The sequence below is a fragment of the Amblyomma americanum genome, unplaced genomic scaffold, assembly GCF_052857255.1.
Source record: "Amblyomma americanum isolate KBUSLIRL-KWMA unplaced genomic scaffold, ASM5285725v1 scaffold_69, whole genome shotgun sequence".
Classification (NCBI taxonomy): Eukaryota; Metazoa; Arthropoda; class Arachnida; order Ixodida; family Ixodidae; genus Amblyomma; species Amblyomma americanum.
Window position 1 is genome coordinate 477777 of NW_027526541.1, and position 11855 is coordinate 489631.

The window sequence follows — 11855 nt, forward strand, 5'->3', positions numbered from 1 at the left end:
ACTCGAGCGATGAGAGGTGAGAACTGCTGCATAAGCAGTGGTCGACTGTCGTTTGAAACCCTCCTCTGCGCTATCTTCCTCAAAAGTTCAAATGTATTGAATTCCCTTCGTCTGCCTGAAACTTCTGTACACTCGGTTCGGGTTTACTAGACTACTTCGAAACAAAGCTAATTTTTTTTCTTTATTCGGAATCTCCGTAAGCGATCCGCCCATAAGCAACAAAGAAAGTTTAAATTTCATATCAATATTACAAACTGTTACTGTATCTCACGTGCAATCAGTAATGCTATAGCATTTACATCGCTTTTTTCGCGAGTTCTATGAATAACTTCGAAGTACAGAAAGGGAAACTTATTGATAGTCATTTCGCAGTGCATTCCGTGTGCAACATAAATGAGACCACATTTACGGAGCATCTGCGTATTTACCTATACTGCGTAATAGCTGGCAATATATTCCTCCTCGCTATCATCTCCCTGTGTCCCGGCAACAATCTTTTCCTTCCCTTTTTTCTTTTTTTTTAAATAAACCAGTACTACTACTAGAAAAGCTAACGCATACTGCAAGGAAGATGAGGAACAGTCGAGTAAAAAAAAGTCTCGCCGCGCTCCTTGTCCCTGAGAGCGGAAGAGCTATGGGCGCCCCGAGAACGCGGAAAAATGTATGCCGCATGGTAGGGTAACATGGGCAGAGGGGGGCGTATGTAAGAAGAATGCAAGCAACCCGCACATTGAAAACGCCGAAGCCTGTCGCCCCGCATGCGGGCAGCGTTACGTGGAGCACTGCTGAGAAACATTTTGGGTGACGTTCCCTCAGTCAGAGGAGAAAAGGAAAAGAGGGCCAGCGCGGCTCCCTGCCCAACAGAAGACGCGAAGCACTGTTTCTTTTTTTACATTTTATACTTTTCCCTTCGCTCTTTAGGTCACGTGCCTGTCTATTTGGATTGGCTATTTGCACTCTTAAAGTCGAAGAAGAAGCCGATGTTTGCGCTGACTCTAGCCGTAGCCACCGTAGTCCGTAGCTGTCTAGCTGTTTACAACGCTTTTTGAATTCGGTTGTGCGATTACTTCGTCGTGCACGCTTCATGGCTGCGTGCCGCTGCAGTGAGCGACACCTTCGCGAAAGGGTCAACGTCTGGAAGAAACAGCGCACGCCAGATCTTCGCGGCGAGCTCATCGTACGAATTCTTTGCGCCAAATTTCAACCGTACATGTAAGTGACCTTTTCGTTTGGTCTTACGTGGTTTTCACCTACCATCAAATTATGGTGTATTGAATAACGATGTTTTATCATTGATTGTGTGCGCGAGCCGGTACTTGTTGCTGTTTTTTTTTTTGTTTGAGCTGACTCCGTAGCGGCCGGAGGGAGCCGATTCGTGTACAACGCACGATCATTCTCAATGCTTTCTTTCGCTGCAGGCTCTGACCCTTCGGATCCTCCGCGCAAGAATATTGCCTGTCGTCTCTTCAACGCAACGTGTTTGTCCCTCCTGACGACCATTCAGGATGAGGTATGTCTAAAGCAGTCTCCGTTCATAAAAGGGCGAGTAAATTAGTGTGCACGCTTCTGTGGCACGACGTACTGCGCGAAGTGCTCATATCTACCGCAGCACTCTATCTGATTCTCATTGGACAGTAAACCTGTTATAATTTTAGCGCTACAAGAAGACCACCTGCCAGGTCGCTTTTTTTTTCTTCTCTCGTGTGTGAATGGAGGGCGTAATTTTTTTTTTTTTTACTGTTGAGCAAAAAGCAAACGATAAAACAGTAAACGTGGAACGTTGATAGTCAAGAAATTCGCAGCTCATTTGTGTTGTGCGTTTCCTGGCGTGCGGCCTTTTTCGCACACACCTTGCAATATTCTTTGCTAACCCAGAGGGTGACTTATCATGCCAGCAGTTTTACTGTATTCGAATGGAAGGTGCGTGTACGAATGGTGCTAATAACTTATCCTTCAGTCAGGCGGAGGACTAATGGTGAAAAGTGGTCTTTTTTAGTTCTTTTTGCAAGTGAAAAGGGCTGGGCTAGTTGGTGACCAAACATTTGACCACAAAAGCATACAGTCTGTCACCTCTTTTTGTGCTCTTCTATTCTCTTAAGTTCAGTTCAGCACGCAATCCTTGTGTGAGATTGTAGACTTTGTAGTGTAGTTTCTAAGCTTTTTCTGTTATGAATATTTTGAACCTTGTAAGCAGTAACAATATAGTTCTTTCTTTCTTCTACACTTGCTGTTGTTAGACAATAAGTTAATTATGTCAGGCACTTAGTGACAATTCAGTGGTACGCAGCGATTGTAGTGTAAGAAGTTTGTCTATGCTTACTGTGCGAGCAGCTGTCCAGTATAAACTAGTGCACTGCGTCAGTTACGTCTCTTATAAATACGTGACAAGTGCTGTTCTGGATAAACTTTTGATTGAAATGTTGTGGTTTCTCACTGTCAAAATATTCCTGCTGTTTCTTGAGCATGTGCACTGCCATTATGTGGTTTAATTATTATACAAGTTATGACCAACCGTTAGACTAATGCCATCAATGGTGCTTCTCTTGCAGTGCTCCTGGCAGCAGGAGGGATGCAAAGGCACACAAGCACTGTTGCTCCTGGCACTGAAGTTCAGCCTGGCTTCTTCAAAACCGCACGAGTAGTCAAGACTAGATTTGTGTGGTATGTATTTTATTATGTAATTATGACATTGCAGCATGCTCATCATTGCTTGATGTCCATCAGTGAACATAGTATACTATTTTGTGCAGCTACAGCCATTCTATTAGACAGATTTTGGAACCATTGGCTGTTTTGGAGGACTTAGTAGTGAAGGAATTTTTGAATATTGGTTTGAATAATTGTGATCTTTTTTGTTGTGTGAAGTATCAATGCAGTTTTTTTTTTTTTTTGAAAAAGTAGGCTGGATTTCAGCAAAGGTTCCATATTGAATTAGTTGAGGGGCGCTGCCTGCAATATGTGCAGGAAAAGTCAGAAAAAAATCATGCACAGAATCCTTGGCAGGCTGGCATGCTACCAAACAGATATGACTAGCACTGTTTACGCATGTGAAGCTAAATTTGATGTGCAACTATGCGAGACTGTTTGTCTCCTTTGCACTGTGAACACTTCCTTCTTCAGCAGGAAGGTGATGTTCACTGATGTGAATAATTTCCATAGCTGACGTGAACCCATAATATTTTCGCATTTTCACAATGGAGTGAACTTAAAAATTAATTAAGCTCAGGTGGCCTGCATGTGACAGCAGATATGGAAGGTAACTGTTCTAATAGCCATTCTCTCATGCTGTCTGTCAATATTTACAGTTTAATCATGCTAAGCATCTGAAAAAATGTTACATAATATGAGGTTGCATTCTACTGTTCCGGCAAAATGTAATTCATGAGAATTACTGCTGCTGCATATTCTGCAAGCATTGGATAAAGCAGCACTATGTATATAAAAAGTCGAGGTGTAGAATTTGTTCGAGCAAAAATAGTGCTTTAGAAGGAGATTATTTTATGCTGCCTCTGTAATTAATGTAGTGTTTCAGTAAAAGCTGGTTGAGTAAGCAAAGCTTTTTGCACAGGCATAATGTAGAGAAACGTAGTGTAAAACCATGCAGCTATGAACCTGAACTAAAGCTACATTTATTATAATAATCCCTATAATTTTGTGTGTACGACGTCATCTGATTACCACATGAGTGGAGACGACTCTTTAGCTGTGTAAGCTGGCCTGGCAATTATTTCAGTTTTAGCCAGAAGCTTTTCCTTGTTTACCAGGAGTGGTACCCTAAAATACAAACAGATACAAATGCCTTTATTTCAACATTAGGTGATGATAGGAGGGGCACCCAAAAAGCCTTTTACCCCTTAGTAAAGCTTAAATTTGGGCGAGTTGGTAAGTCTCTGTCACCCCTGTCACATACCACTTATATACCCCTGTTATACCCCTGTCACACGGGCACCGCAAAGGCCTTTGAGATTGAGGTCCTTATATCCAAAGGCGTAAGGAGTGCAGCTGCACGGCACAAATGTTGCGCCTTTGCCGCTAAGGGCCTTGGAGGCTCAGGCGCCCGTCAGAGACCTTTGGAGCCCAAAGGCGCGGCCTTCGGGAACCTGTGATCACAGTGCAACAAATTGTCAAAAAGTAAAAGCAATAAAAAAATAGATACAGCCAACAATGTTTGAAAACATGTTTTTTTTAAATACGAAAGGTGTGTCTGGCTTTGCTTTTACTACGGGTATTTATATTTTATGCCCAGATTTTAAGCCAGTGAAAGTGTTGCAGCAACACCGAGTGCCCCTGGTGGCCAAGGCAATACACAAAACCTGCTGCTGCTGTTGAGAGTAGCTGCTGCAGTTCTTTTAAGGAAGCAGTTAGAATGAAAAAAAATTGTCCGAGCTCAACGAATGAACAGACTACACTTTAATTTTAAAACACTCACTTCAGCCGGCTCAAGCACAGCAGCGGGTGCTAAGCCTGAACGACAGTTACACCTTTGGGCTGCACCGTGTAGCTGCGTCGCTGCCCTTTTAAGCTTTTGCTTCTTTGAGGAATGCCGTTTGAAAGGGGTATTAGATTGGCTTGACAAAGGAGTGCGTCCTCTTCCTTATTATAATTTATAGTGCATGGGCTTTTGTCATGTTCAACCTTTTTTCCAGGAATTTAAACTGTTTCAAAAGGCAGCGACAATGGGATGCACCCAGAAAAGCCATGGCAGGCACAAGCCTCCTGTTGTTTACTAATAGGAAATGAATTCGCAGGTAATGTATGCAGGGAAAGCAGAACATACTGATAATTACAGCTGGCAATATCACTGACACTTAGCTAATCACCTACACTTCCCTTTTTATTCACATCATGGGCTACAAAACATATATCGGCTGTAAGGCCGCTGTGGCTAGCGCCGGGCGCTTTCGGCTCGCCTGGCACAGAAAGAGAAAGTGTGGAACTCCTTGGAAGGCTCTCGTGTGCACGCGCGCTCCTTATTGCATTCTAGCGCGCGGACAGGTCCTCCTCTCTCGTGACCTTGACCTAGCGGCGCGCGGCTGGGCGATTCTAGAAGCCGCGACAGCATCCCGAAGGTGGGCGGAGAGGGAAACAAGTGTCAGTGCCGTGGCACCTACTTCCTCTCCCAGTGCCCTCGCTCATCTCTTGAACATTCGGATGACGCTATAAGAGTGCGCGCTGCATGTTTTCACTCGGTTTTTGCATTGGGCTTCGAACAAGTGAAGTGGCAAGCTCCGGCTTCGCTTCGAACAAGTGAAGTGGCAAGCTCCGGCTTCGATAAACAGTGAGAAGAGAGCTTGGGGCTCATGTGTTTGTAGTGTCAAGCATGCTGCTTCAGTTTTATTCCCTGTGTGTGTGCCTGTCCTGTGTTTAAACCTGCCTCGTCTTCCGTGTGCCCATCGTCTGCACTTCGTGCTACACGTCACCCGCCAAATCATCTGCATCTCGGGGAAGAGAGGTGTAGGATAAGAACCTTTGAAAACCTTACTGGCGCAGTCGACAAGGATTTGGCAACCACCGGCACTCCGCAAGAGCCAGCCCGTATCGTGAGCCAGGCGCAACGTCTTCCTGCGCTCATCTAGACCACCGGTCATTCAACGAGGGAGCGGAGTCTTGGACGTGTGCAGGGGACCTAGGGACCACAACCGGCAGCTGTCCGAGCCACCGATGTCAAGTAGTGGCCCCTACAGAGAGGAGCGACGCGGCGGGGAGGAGCTACGGTTGCTTAGGTGAGCGGGATTTCTTTCGTCCGTTGGCGTGTGTAGCTCAGGCATTAGAGCTGGGAGGTGCGTAGTGTTGGCTGGCGAAGAGTGGGTAAGAACAAAGCAGGGGGAAGTAGTCAGATTGACATTCCAGGGACAGACACTACTCAGATTGACACTCCAGGGACAGGCTCTAGTCAGATTGACGCTCCAGGGACAGGCGCGAAAGAAAGACGCCACATTCACAATGAACCAGTCACAGCTCGAGTACGAACTCGAGGCCGCAGCACTCGAGGCCGCAGTACTCAGCGAGCTAAAGCTAACCCCGTCACAATACTTCAAGTGTTCGAGAAGGCATGTAAGGGGAAGGCCGAGACTTGGATGCAATTTGCCTTCTGTACGCGTGCCTACTTTGATTATTACCTCCGAGCCAGAAAGTCGTAAACAAAAGAAGAAATAGTTTCTCTAATGATAGCGGACCGCATAAAATGCGTCCTTAGCGCTGAAGGATTGGAGTATATCCGTCTGCGCGAGGGCAAAAAGTGGCTTACACCTAAGGAGCTGGCGCACGAGCTCGACACTTTCGAGGATGCTAAGGGAAAGGAAGAGCGGTGCGGCCAATGTCGGCAGCGCCTGAGAGTCCCAAGGAGAGCGAAGTAAGCACCAGAAAGCGGACGGGCTGCTTCGCATGTCACAAAGAGGCGCATATTGCTGGAAATATTCTGGCCTCTGGGCAGATCGCCAATCGCAAGAAGGACAACGTCACCGCAAAGGGGGCGCAAACCAACAGGGTGGCAGTAGCAACCGAGGAAAGCAGACGGGCTTGTGAGATAGTTCAAGGTGACGACGCGTTGGTCGCTGAGATAAAAACACGAGCAGAGAATGACTGCGTGCGGACCTCTAAGTTACAAGAAGTCGAGACAGAATGCGCTGGTGTGCCCACCAACGCCGTCGTCGACACGGGCGCGGAGATTACTGTGGTTAGGGAAGACATTGTGCCGAGTGAATATCGCAAGCCTGCAAGCAGGATCAAACTGGTCTGCGCCTTTGACAAGAAGGTTGATGCAGCGCTAGTCACTATACCTATGAACTTGAGACGTCAGAGACTAACTGTGGAGACCCCCCAGAGAGCACACGTTGTGTGCGCCCTTACCAACGAGCTCTCGAAAGACCTGAATTGCTGGATCACGCGAGAGGACTGGGAGCTAATACAGCAACTGGACCACGGCAGTGAGACATGGGCCGTAAACCAGCTCACTGCGACTGGGCCTACAAACAATGTTCAGGAGACTACGTGCCGTGAGCACTCTGAGGCGACAGCATGTGAGGGAAGCCCCGATATGACCCCCGATACGGTGATTGAACAAGACGCCGATGCACGCGATGCAGCGAGTCAACGTGTAAAATTACGCGAGGCTCAAATTGGCGACGACAGCTTGACAAAAGCGTGGGCCGATGCCAAAGAAGGGAAGGGGGAATGTTTGTGTCTGACGGGCTACTCTTCCATCAGGACACAATCATAGGCACAAAGGTGAAGCAGCTTGTTTCGCCAGCTGAAAGGCGGAAGGATGTCCTGACGCTGGCACGCGACTCACTTTGGGGAGGCCACTTGGGCCCGAAGAAGACCAAAGCCAGAATAAAATACAACTTCTTTTGGCCTGGACTAGAAGCAGACATGGCCGAGCATTGTAAAACGTGTCACACGTGTCAGATTCGGTCGGATAGATTCCAAACTGACAGAATCCTTATTACACCGCTCACCAGACCTCCAGACCTGAACATCCCTTCCAGATCGTAAATGTCGACATGGTTGAACCTCTTGAGGTACCGTTGCCCCGAGGACACAAGTATGCCCTTTGCTTTGACCTCTGTACCTGCTGGCCAGAAGTTGTGTGCTTGCGATCATTACCAGCGAAGGCAAAATGCAGTGCCTTGCTAGAGATCTTTAGCCGTACCGGAAGTGATATGTTCGGACCAAGGGACAAACTTCAAATCACAACTGACGCAGGAAATGGTGTCTAGGCTAGGCTATTCACCTCGCTTTTTCATGCCAGAGCATCCCGAGAGCAATGGCACGGTGGAGAGATGGAACCGCATATTAAAAAATATGCTGTACCACGTCATACAAAAAACCTAAGAAACGGAGACAGGTTGGTCCCTTATGTTCTTTGGGCATATAGAGAAGTCCCCCACGAAACAACGGGTGTCGCACCATTCAGGTTGCTTTACAGTAGAAACCCGACAGGACTGCTCGCGATTCTACTAGGAACCTGGACAGGTGAAGAGCCATTCCTGGGGACCTTACGGGAGGAACCAGCGCGATATCTGAAGCAGTTACGCGAACAACTCGAGATCGCTGCGGACGAGGCCGGGCTCACAGCAAGCGCGCGGCAGGGTAGCTACGCGCAGTCTTACAACCGGGCGACACAGCAGAAAACGTTTGATGTCGGGGACCGTGTACTGCTCTTCGACACCGATCGTGACACAAAACTAGCGTCAACGTGGCGGGGCTCCTTTACAGTTATTGCGCACGAAAGGGAGCATTCTTAGCGGATCGACATTGGAGGGCGTACAAGCTCCACTGTACCGGGCACATGGGTTGTCGTTCGTACTACACTAGAACCGGGCACATGGGTCCTGAGTCGTTCTTGATCGAAAGACGCAGAGTTCAGGAAGTAGATCCGCTCAGGAAAACTAGCTCACTTAAGTGAGAAGCAGCGCGCTGATGAGGGACTGTCTTCGCGAAAGACTGGGACCTGTTTCACGAGATGCCGGGTATTGCAAAGGTCAGAAAGCATCGCATCGGGCTAGAAGATGGGCACCAACCTAAATGGTCATTCCCGTATAGAGTCCCAGAGCTTCTAAAGACCGAAGTCAGTCGACAAGTAAACAAACTCTCGGAAATGGGACTGATTTACCCAATCGAGATCAAGTACGCACACCCCGTCGTATGCATCGGGAAGAAAGACTGTTCAGTGTGCCTCTGCATAGATATCGCACTTTGAATGCGGCTACATGCGCCGATGCATTTCCTATGGCGCACCCACAAGAGCTTCTACTGTAAGTCTGACATGCTAAGTTCATCACGCTAGTAGACTTACGTCGTGGGTACTGGCAAGTACCTATGGCCCCAGAGAGTCGGCATATGACTGCTTTTGCCACGCATGACGGTCAATATGCCTGCCGCGTCATGCCAGTCGGCGTGAAGAATGCGGCGGCATCGTTTCAAAAGATCATGAACACAGTGCTGGCAAAAGACCAAGATTATGCCTTGGCATACCTAGACGATATAGCCATATTCTCCGCGACATGGCATGACCATTTGAAACAGCTAGATGCAGTTCTCCGCCTACGTAAGGCAGGGTTTCGGGTGAATGCGGAGAAATGCCAAATTGCGTGAAGTCACATTAAATACCTCAACCAAGTTGTAGGTGGTGGAACGCATTCGCCGGGCCCAGAAAAGTTAGCGGCGATTAGAGATATCATGCCACCAACCACCAAAAAACAGCTTCGCAGTCTCCTTGGGCTCTGCAGCTACTGCCGCGAGTACGTAAAGAACTACGCAGAGGTAGCAGCGCCGTTAACAGCCTTGACGAAGCGAGGGGTACCCAACTTGATTCCATGGTCGGCCAAGGCACTGCGGGCACTGGAATGGCTGAAAAATTCACTTTGCCATGCGATGTCTCTGAGCACGCCAGACTTAGAACAGCCGCTCTGGCTTTTTACAGATGCCTCCAAAATTGCAGCTGATGCTTGTCTCGCGCAAATGGGGAAAGATGGCCGGGAGAAGCCTATCGCATTTGCCAGCCACCGCTTCACCCCAACTCAGGCACGTTAGTCCACAATAGAACGAGAAGCATTTGCAATTATTTGGTCACTGGAAAAATTCGAGCACTGGGTATTCGAAGCACAGGTTCGCATAGTGTCGGACCATAACCCTCTTTCCCATCTTCTCACGAGTACGGCATATGGCGCCAAACTCGCCAGGTGGGCACTTGCATTGCAGCGGTATAATGTCACAGTCAGCAACATAAAAGGGTCGTCTAATGGAAACGCCGACGCGTTTTCCCAGCTACCGAATTCTACTTGGCAAGATTAGTCTATTATGTAAGCCTGAGTCACGCACGCTGGTGGGCGTCAACGTTCCCGCTCACCTGTATGGATATGTTTGCCATTGTGTGCGTGGATGATATGCGCACCGCCCAAAGACATTGTTCGTCACACTGTGAAAACTGCAAGATATTAGACTTGCCGCAAAAGCAGTGCACGTTGGAAATCGACAGTACATTAGAACTGTGCATGTGAACTTCAGATGTTCAGCCGACGAGTCGCGGGCTTGAGTTTGTGTTCAGATTGGCCGGACAAAAAAGCCCAGCAATCTTCTTATGGTGGGGCATGTAAGGCCGCTGCGGCTAGCGCCGGGCGCTCTCGGCGCGCACGCTGCCGAAAGAGAAAGTGTGGAACTCTCTGGAAGGCTTTCGTGTGCACGCGCGCTCCCAATTGCTTTCCAGCGCACGGGCCTGGTCCTCCTCTCTCGCGACCATGACTTTGCGGTGCGCGGCTGAGCGATTCTAGAAGCCGCGAGCAGCGTCCCAAAGGTGGGCGGAGAGGGGAACAACAGTGTCAGTTCCGCGGCACCTACTTCCTCTCCCAATGCCCTCGCTCGTCTCTCGAACATTCGGATGACGCTATAAGAGTGCACGCTGCATATTTTCATTCGTTTTTTGCGTTGGGCTTCGAACGAGCGAAGTGGCAAGCCGCGGTTTCAATAAGCTGTGAGAAAAGAGCTTGGAGCTCATGTGTTTGTAGTGTCAAGCGTGCTGCTTCAGTTTTATTCTGTGTGTGTGTGCCTGTCCTGTGTTTAAACGTTTGATAAAGTTGAACTTCCTTGTACCTGCCTCGTCTTCCCTGTGCCCATCTTCTGCACTTTGTGCTACACGTCATCCGCCAAATCAACTGCACCTCGGGGAAGACAGGTGTAGGATAAGAACCTTCGAAAACCTTACTGTGGCATCAGAGACCAGAACCATAGTGTTACCAGGGGCTGCATAAAACCTTAGCCAATGAATAAATCATACCACTGGGAAGACCAGGGGCTGCATAAAACCTTAGCCACTCAATAAATCAGACCACTGGGAAGGCAAACTCTGAAAGCAGAAATGAAAATTCGTAGATGATGGAATGGAAAAGCAGCAAACGAGCAGAAAGCAGCAAACGAGCAGAATTGCAGGTGAGGGATAAGACTTATTTAACAATGAAAGTAAATGAAAATAATATAGAGAACTAAATGCATGAGAATGCAAAGAAGGATTCGTTCACTTGCATTTTATTTTCTCACCTTTTACTAGTTTCCATTTCATACATGTCTTTTTGTTGTCACGACCCTCCCAGTAGTCCGGCATCGGGGATGCCTACAGTTTGACCCTAGAGCTGGGACCAATATTATGGATTTTTGTGATTTCTTAGTGGTTTTTTGTTTTGTTGCCCACAGCATGAATTTTTTTCTTGACAAGCCAGTGTGCTTGCGATTATGTGAGCATATGCGAGCAATTAAGTATTTGTTATTTGGGACGTCTTTTTGTTTTTTCTGCATATATTTTCTGATCTTGGTTCTCATAAATAAACAGTTAGAAGCCTGCACTTGTGGCATTGTTTTCATGCATCCCCCTTTATTCCTGCCTTTTGTGCAGTTTACATTTTTAGACATGAACTAAGCCCGTGGTCACATCGTACTAAGCTTTGTAGTTGGAAAGTTTATTACATGTTTTCTTCTCTGTGCAGGTCAATTACATGGCGCGTACTGCCCCCACCTGTATGGAGAAGACTGCCGGGGCCATTGCTGTAATATGGTGTAGCATGTGGAAAAATAAACACGACGGTATATTTCTGTCCGATTGTTTGATAAATCCTCTGTGTGCATTCTGCAGTAGTACCTGCACCTGAACACGAGATGACACAGCTTACCTCAGATGTAAGATTTCAACACTGCCTGCACTTCCAGAAAGACTACGGCTTGCACCCTATGGGTCAGCTTTAGTCCTGCATTCAATGGGCAGGTTTACGCTACAGAAGGGTAATAGGGCTCTTGTGTGGACAGTGTGTATATATATATATATATATATATATATATATATACCACCGGATAGTGCATAGATAGCC

General features: G+C 47.6%; 1 long non-coding RNA gene across 2 annotated transcripts; it reads left to right on the forward strand.

Moving 5' to 3' along the window:
• The first annotated feature begins 979 nt into the window (after nucleotides 1-979).
• LOC144112353 (uncharacterized) lies at nucleotides 980-11579 on the forward strand. Of its 2 annotated transcripts, XR_013310229.1 has the most exons (5): nucleotides 980-1212; nucleotides 1419-1510; nucleotides 2550-2661; nucleotides 5491-5723; nucleotides 11478-11579. It is a non-coding gene; the product is annotated as an uncharacterized LOC144112353 (long non-coding RNA). The 2 variants fall into 2 exon arrangements; XR_013310230.1 differs by lacking the exon at nucleotides 5491-5723.
• The last annotated feature ends 276 nt before the right edge of the window (nucleotides 11580-11855 follow it).